The sequence below is a fragment of the Papaver somniferum genome, unplaced genomic scaffold (assembly GCF_003573695.1).
Source record: "Papaver somniferum cultivar HN1 unplaced genomic scaffold, ASM357369v1 unplaced-scaffold_106, whole genome shotgun sequence".
Lineage (NCBI taxonomy): Eukaryota > Viridiplantae > Streptophyta > Magnoliopsida > Ranunculales > Papaveraceae > Papaver > Papaver somniferum.
This window is the reverse complement of record NW_020619492.1, coordinates 65,771-75,228: the sequence shown is the minus strand read 5'-3', so window position 1 is coordinate 75,228 and position 9,458 is coordinate 65,771.

Genomic DNA, 9,458 nt, shown 5'->3' with positions numbered 1-9,458 from the left:
TGCTTTTCAGACCTTAAATTCAGGTCAGAGCTGGACAAATGATGGCTCGTTAGAAATCTTACATATCATAGCACAATATCACATATAAAAATCCACAAAATATTTCGGTTCATTTTAACGGAAACAAAGCGTGAACCGCTACCTACACTTTTCGGCAAATATTGGTTTTTGCTTTTCAGATCTTAAATTCAGGTCAGATCTGGACGAATGATGGCTCATTAGAAAGATTACAGATCATAGAACAATATCACATATAAAAATCCACAAAATATTTCGGTTCATTTTAACGGAAACAAAGCGTGAACCGCTACCTACGCTCTTCGGCAAAAATTGGTTTTTGCTTTTCAGACCTTAAATTCAGGTCAGAACTTGACAAATGATGGCTCGTTAGAAAGCTTACAGATCATAGAACAATATCACATATAAAAATCCACAAAATATCTCGGTTCATTTTAACGGAAACAAAGCGTGAACCGCTACCTACGCTTTTCGGCAAAAATTGGTTTTTGCTTTTCAGACCTTAAATTCAGGTCAGAACTGGACAAATGATGGCTCGTTAGAAATCTTACAGATCATAGCACAATATCACATATAAAAATCCACAAAATATTTCGTCTCATTTTAACGGAAACAAAGCGTGAACCGCTACCTACGCTTTTCGGCAAAAATTGGTTTTTGCTTTTCAGACCTTAAATTCAGGTCAGAACTGGACGAATGATGGCTCATTAGAAAGCTTACATATCATATAACAATATCACATATAAAAATCCACAAAATATTTCCGTTCATTTTAACGGAAACAAAGCTTGAACCGCTACCTACGTTTTTCGGCAAAAATTGGTTTTTGCTTTTCAGACCTTAAATTCAATTCAGAACTGGACAAATGATGGCTCGTTAGAAAGCTTACAGATCATAGAACAATATCACATATAAAAATCCACAAAATATTTCGGTTCATTTTAACGGAAACAAAGCGTGAACCGCTACCTACGCTTTTCGGCAAAAATTGGTTTTTGCTTTTCAGACCTTAAATTCAGGTCAAAACTGGACAAATGATGGCTCATTAGAAAGCTTACAGATCATATAACAATATCACATATAAAAACCCAAAAAATATTTCGGTTAATTTTAACGGAAACAAAGCGTGAACTACTACCTACGCTTTTCGGCAAAAATTGGTTTTGGCTTTTTAGACCTTAAATTCAGGTCAAAACTGGACAAATGATGGCTCATTAGAAAGCTTACAGATCATATAAAAATATCACATATAAAAATCAACAAAATATTTCAGTTCATTTTAACGGAAACAAAGCGTGAACCGCTACCTACGCTTTTCGGCAAAAATTGGTTTTTTTTTTTTAGACCTTAAATTCAGGTCAGAATTGGACAACTGATGGCTCATTAGAACACTTACAGATCATAGAACAGTATCACATATAAAAATCAACAAAATATTTCGGTTCATTTTAACGGAAACAAAGCGTGAACCGCTACCTATGCTTTTCGGCAAAAATTGAGTTTTTGCTTTTTAGACCTTAAATTCATGTCAGAATTGGACAAATGATGGCTCATTAGAACACTTACATATCATAGAACATTATCACATATAAAAATCAAAAAAATATTTCGGTTCATTTTAACGGAAACAAAGCGTGAACCGCTACCTACGCTTTTCGGCAAAAATTGGTTTTTGCTTTTCAGACCTTAAATACAGGTCAGAACTGGACGAATGATGGCTCATTTGAAAGCTTACAGATCATAGAACAATATCACATATAAAAATCCACAAAATATTTCGGTTCATTTTAACGAAAACAAAGCGTGAACCGCTACCTACGCTTTTCGGCATAAATTGGTTTTTGCTTTTCAGACCTTAAATTCAGGTCAGAAATTGACAAATGATGGCTCGTTAGAAAGCTTATAGATCATAGAACAATATCACATCTAAAAATCCACAAAATATTTCGGTAACGGAAACAAAGCGTGAACCGCTACCTACGCTTTTCGGCAAAAATTGGTTTTTGCTTTTCAGACCTTAAATTCAGGTCAGAACTGGACGAATGATGGTTCATTAGAAAGCTTACAGATCATAGAACAATATCACATATAAAAATCCAAAAAATATTTCGGTTCATTTTAACGGAAACAAAGCGTGAACCGCTACCTACGCTTTTCGGCAAAAATTGGTTTTTGCTTTTCAGACCTTAAATTCAGGTCAGAACTGGACGAACGATGGTTCATTAGAAATCTTACAGATCATAGAACAATATCACATATAAAAATCCACAAAATATTTCGGTTCATTTTAACGGAAACAAAGCGTGAACCGCTACCTACGCTTTTCGGCAAAAATTGGTTTTTGCTTTTCAGACCTTAAATTCAGGTCAGAACTGGACAAATGATGGCTCATTAGAAAGCTTACAGATCATATAACAATATCACATATAAAAACCCAAAAAATATTTCGGTTAATTTTAACGGAAACAAAGCGTGAACCGCTACCTACGCTTTTCGGAAAAAATTGGTTTTTGCTTTTCAGACCTTAAACTCAGGTCAGAACTTGACAAATGATGGCTCGTTAGAACACTTACAGATCATAGAACAGTATCACATATAAAAATCAACAAACTATTTCGGTTCATTTTAACGGAAACAAAGCGTGAACCGCTACCTACGCTTTTCGGCAAAAATTGGGTTTTTGCTTTTTAGACCTTAAATTCAGGTCAGAACTGGACGAATGATGGCTCATTAGAAAGCTTACAGATCATAGAACATTATCACATATAAAAATCCAAAAAATATTTCGGTTCATTTTAACGGAAACAAAGCGTGAACCTACCTACGCTTTTCGGCAAAAATTGGTTTTTGCTTTTCAGACCTTAAATTCAGGTCAGAACTGGACGAATGATGGTTCATTAGAAAGCTTACAGATCATAGAACAATATCACATATAAAAATCCAAACAAAAATTCGGTTAATTTTAACGGAAACAAAGCGTGAACCGCTACCTACGCTTTTCGGCAAAAATTGGTTTTTACTTTTCAGACCTTAAATTTAGGTCTGAACTTGACAAATGATGGCTCGTTAGAAAGCTTACAGATCATAGAACAATATCACATATAAAAATACACAAAATATTTCGGTTCATTTTAACGGAAACAAAGCGTGAACCGCTACCTACACTTTTCGGCAAATAATGGTTTTTGCTTTTCAGACCTTAAATTCAGGTCAGATCTGGACGAATGATGGCTCATTAGAAAGCTTACAGATCATAGAACAATATCACATATAAAAATCCACAAAATATTTCGGTTCACTTTAATGGAAACAAAGCGTGAACCTACGCTTTTCGGCAAAAATTGTTTTTTGCTTTTCAGACCTTAAATTCAGGTCAGAACTTGACAAATGATGGCTCGTTAGAAAGCTTACAGATCATAGAACAATATGACATATAAAAATCTACAAAATATCTCGGTTCATTTTAACGGAAACAAAGCTACCTACGCTTTTCGGCAAATATTGGTTTTTGCTTTTCAGACCTTAAATTCAGGTCAGAACTGGACGAATGATGGCTCATTAGAAAGCTTACATATCATAGAACAATATCACATATAAAAATCCACAAAATATTTCGGTTCATTTTAACGGAAACAAAGCGTGAACCGCTACCTACGCTTTTCGGCAAAAATTGGTTTTTTCTTTTCAGACCTTAAATTCAGGTCAGAACTGGAAAAATGATGGCTCATTAGAAAGCTTACAGATCATAGAACATTATCACATATAAAAATCCAAAAAATATTTCGGTTCATTTTAACGGAAACAAAGCGTGAACCGCTACCTACGTTTTTCGGCAAAAATTGGTTTTATCTTTTCAGACCTTAAATTCAGGTCAGAACTGGACAAATGATGGCTCATTAGAAATCTTACAGATCATATAACAATATCACATATAAAAACCCAAAAAATATTTCGGTTAATTTTAACGGAAACAAAGTGTGAACCACTACCTAGCTTTTCGGCAAAAATTGGTTTTTGCTTTTTCGACCTTAAATTCAGGTCAAAACTGGACAAATGATGGCTCATTAGAAAGCTTACAGATCATATAACAATATCACATATAAAAATCAACAAAATATTTTGGTTAATTTTAACGGAACCAAATCGTGAACCACTACCTACGCTTTTCGGCAAAAATTGGTTTTTGCTTTTTAGACCTTAAATTCAGGTCAAAACTGGACAAATAATGGCTCATTAGAAAGCTTACAGATCATATAACAATATCACATATAAAAATCAACAAAATATTTCGGTTCATTTTAACGGAAACAAAGCGTTTACCGCTACCTACGCTTTTCGGCAAAAATTGGTTTTTCTTTTTTAGACCTTAAATTCAGGTCAGAAGTGGACAACTGATGGCTCATTAGAACACTTACAGATCATAGAACAGTATCACATATAAAAATCAACAAAATATTTCGGTTCATTTTAACGGAAACAAAGCGTGAACCGCTGCCTACGCTTTTCAGCAAAAAATGGTTTTTGCTTTTCAGACCTTAAATTCAGGTCAGAACTGGACGAATGATGGCTCATTAGAAATCTTACAGATCATAGAACAATATCACATATAAAAATCCAAAAAATATTTCGGTTCATTTTAACGGAAACAAAGCGTGAACCGCTATCTACGCTTTTCGGCAAAAATTGGTTTTTGCTTTTCAGACCTTAAATTCAGGTCAGAACTGGACGAATGATGGCTCGTTACAGATCATTCAACAATATCACATATAAAATCCCAAAAAATATTTCGGTTCATTTTAACGGAAACAAAGGCTGAACCGCTACCTACGCTTTTCGGCAAAAATTGGTTTTTGATTTTCAGACCTTAAATTCAGGTCAGAACTGGACGAATGATGGCTCATTAGAAAGCTTACAGATCATAGAACAATATCACATATAAAAATCCACAAAATATCTCGGTTCATTTTAACGGAAACAAAGCGTGAACCGCTACCTACGCTTTTCGGCAAAAATTGGGTTTTTGCTTTTTAGACCTTAAATTCATGTCAGAATTGGACAAATGATGGCTCATTAGAACACTTACAGATCATAGAACAGTATCACATATAAAAATCAACAAAATATTTCGGTTCATTTTAACGGAAACAAAGCGTGAAACCTACGCTTTTCGGCAAAAATTGGGTTTTGCTTTTTAGACCTTAAATTCATGTCAGAATTGGACAAATGATGGCTCATTAGAACACTTACAGATCATAGAACATTATCACATATAAAAATCAAAAAAATATTTCGGTTCATTTTAACGGAAACAAAGCATGAACCGCTACCTACGCTTTTCGGCAAAAATTGGTTTTTGCTTTTCAGACCTTAAATTCAGGTCAGAACTGGACGAATGATGGCTCATTTGAAAGCTTACATATCATAGAACAATATCACATATAAAAATCCACAAAATATTTCGGTTCATTTTAACGGAAACAAAGCGTGAACCGCTACCTACGCTTTTCGGCATAAATTGGTTTTTGCTTTTCAGACCTTAAATTCAGGTCAGAAATTGACAAATGATGGCTCGTTAGAAAGCTTATAGATCATAGAACAATATCACATCTAAAAATCCACAAAATATTTCGGTAACGGAAACAAAGCGTGAACCGCTACCTACGCTTTTCGGCAAAAATTGGTTTTTGCTTTTCAGACCTTAAATTTAGGTCAGAACTGGACGAATGATGGTTCATTAGAAAGCTTACAGATCATAGAAAAATATCACATATAAAAATCCAAAAAATATTTCGGTTAATTTTAACGGAAACAAAGCGTGAACTACTACCTACGCTTTTCGGCAAAAATTGGTTTTTGCTTTTCAGACCTTAAATTCAGGTCAGAAATTGACAAATGATGGCTCGTTAGAAAGCTTATAGATCATAGAACAATATCACATCTAAAAATCCACAAAATATTTCGGTAACGGAAACAAAGCGTGAACCGCTACCTACGCTTTTCGGCAAAAATTGGTTTTTGCTTTTCAGACCTTAAATTTAGGTCAGAACTGGACGAATGATGGTTCATTAGAAAGCTTACAGATCATAGAAAAATATCACATATAAAAATCCAAAAAATATTTCGGTTAATTTTAACGGAAACAAAGCGTGAACTACTACCTACGCTTTTCGGCAAAAATTGGTTTTTGCTTTTCAGACCTTAAATTCAGGTCAGAACTGGACAAATGATGGCTCATTAGAAATCTTACAGATCATATAACAATATCACATATAAAAACCCAAAAAATATTTCGGTTAATTTTAACGGAAACAAAGTGTGAACCACTACCTACGCTTTTCGGCAAAAATTGGTTTTTGCTTTTTAGACCTTAAATTCAGGTCAAAACTGGACATATGATGGCTCATTAGAAAGCTTACAGATCATATAACAATATCACATATAAAAATCAACAAAATATTTCAGTTCATTTTAACGGAAACAAAGCGTGAACCGCTACCTACGCTTTTCGGCAAAAATTGGTTTTTTTTTTTTAGACCTTAAATTCAGGTCAGAATTAGACAACTGATGGCTCATTAGAACACTTACAGATCATAGAACGGTATCACATATAAAAATCAACAAAATATTTCGGTTCATTTTAACGGAAACAAAGCGTGAAACCTACGTTTTTCGGCAAAAATTGGGTTTTTGCTTTTTAGACCTTAAATTCATGTCAGAATTGGACAAATGATGGCTCATTAGAACACTTACAGATCATAGAACATTATCACATATAAAAATCAAAAAAACATTTCGGTTCATTTTAACGGAAACAAAGCGTGAACCGCTACCTACGCTTTTCGGCAAAAATTGGTTTTTGCTTTTCAGACCTTAAATTCAGGTCAGAACTGGACGAATGATGGCTCATTTGAAAGCTTACAGATCATAGAACAATATCACATATAAAAATCCACAAAATATTTCGGTTCATTTTAACGAAAACAAAGCGTGAACCGCTACCTACGCTTTTCGGCATAAATTGGTTTTTGCTTTTCAGACCTTAAATTCAGGTCAGAAATTGACAAATGATGGCTCGTTAGAAAGATTATAGATCATAGAACAATATCACATCTAAAAATCCACAAAATATTTCGGTAACGGAAACAAAGCGTGAACCGCTACCTACGCTTTTCGGCAAAAATTGGTTTTTGCTTTTCAGACCTTAAATTTAGGTCAGAACTGGACGAATGATGGTTCATTAGAAAGCTTACAGATCATAGAACAATATCACATATAAAAATCCAAAAAATATTTCGGTTCATTTTAACGGAAACAAAGCGTGAACCGCTACCTACGCTTTTCGGCAAAAATTGGTTTTTGCTTTTCAGACCTTAAATTCAGGTCAGAACTGGACAAATGATGGCTCATTAGAAATCTTACAGATCATATAACAATATCACATATAAAAACCCAAAAAATATTTCGGTTAATTTTAACGGAAACAAAGTGTGAACCACTACCTACGCTTTTCGGCAAAAATTGGTTTTTGCTTTTTCGACCTTAAATTCAGGTCAAAAATGGACAAATGATGGCTCATTAGAAAGCTTACAGATCATATAACAATATCACATATAAAAATCAACAAAATATTTTGGTTAATTTAACGGAACCAAAGCGTGAACCACTACCTACGCTTTTCGGCAAAAATTGGTTTTTGCTTTTTAGACCTTAAATTCAGGTCAAAACTGGACAAATGATGGCTCATTAGAAAGCTTACAGATCATATAACAATATCACATATAAAAACCCAAAAAATATTTCGGTTAATTTTAACGGAAACAAAGTGTGAACCACTACCTACGCTTTTCGGCAAAAATTGGTTTTTGCTTTTTCGACCTTAAATTCAGGTCAAAACTGGACAAATGATGGCTCATTAGAAAGCTTACAGATCATATAACAATATCACATATAAAAATCAACAAAATATTTTGGTTAATTTTAACGGAACCAAAGCGTGAACCACTACCTACGCTTTTCGGCAAAAATTGGTTTTTGCTTTTTAGACCTTAAATTCAGGTCAAAACTGGACAAATGATGGCTCATTAGAAAGCTTACAGATCATATAACAATATCACATATAAAAATCAACAAAATATTTCAGTTCATTTTAACGGAAACAAAGCGTGAACCGCTACCTACGCTTTTCGGCAAAAATTGGTTTTTGCTTTTCAGACCTTAAATTCAGGTCAGAACTGGAAAAATGATGGCTCATTAGAAAGCTTACAGATCATAGAACATTATCACATATAAAAATCCAAAAAATATTTCGGTTCATTTTAACGGAAACAAAGCGTGAACCGCTACCTACGTTTTTCGGCAAAAATTGGTTTTATCTTTTCAGACCTTAAATTCAGGTCAGAACTGGACAAATGATGGCTCATTAGAAAGCTTACAGATCATATAACAATATCACATATAAAAACCCAAAAAATATTTCGGTTAATTTTAACGGAAACAAAGTGTGAACCACTACCTACGCTTTTCGGCAAAAATTGGTTTTTGCTTTTTCGACCTTAAATTCAGGTCAAAACTGGACAAATGATGGCTCATTAGAAAGCTTACAGATCATATAACAATATCACATATAAAAATCAACAAAATATTTTGGTTAATTTTAACGGAACCAAAGCGTGAACCACTACCTACGCTTTTCGGCAAAAATTGGTTTTTGCTTTTTAGACCTTAAATTCAGGTCAAAACTGGACAAATGATGGCTCATTAGAAAGCTTACAGATCATATAACAATATCACATATAAAAATCAACAAAATATTTCGGTTCATTTTAACGGAAACAAAGCGTGAACCGCTACCTACGCTTTTCGGCAAAAATTGGTTTTTGCTTTTCAGACCTTAAATTCAGGTAAGAACTGGACGAATGATGGCTCGTTAGAAATCTTACATATCATAGAACAATATCACATATAAAATCCCACAAAATATTTCGGTTCATTTTAACGGAAACAAAGCGTGAACCGCTACCTACGCTTTTCGGCAAAAATTGGTTTTTGCTTTTTAGACCTTAAATTCAGATCAGAACTGGACAAATGATGGCTCATTAGAAAGCTTACAGATCATATAACAATATCACATATAAAAATCAACAAAATATTTCAGTTCATTTTAACGGAAACAAAGCGTGAACCGCTACCTACGCTTTTCGGCAAAAATTGGTTTTTGCTTTTCAGACCTTAAATTCAGGTCAGAACTGGAAAAATGATGGCTCATTAGAAAGCTTACAGATCATAGAACATTATCACATATAAAAATCCAAAAAATATTTCGGTTCATTTTAACGGAAACAAAGCGTGAACCGCTACCTACGTTTTTCGGCAAAAATTGGTTTTATCTTTTCAGACCTTAAATTCAGGTCAGAACTGGACAAATGATGGCTCATTAGAAA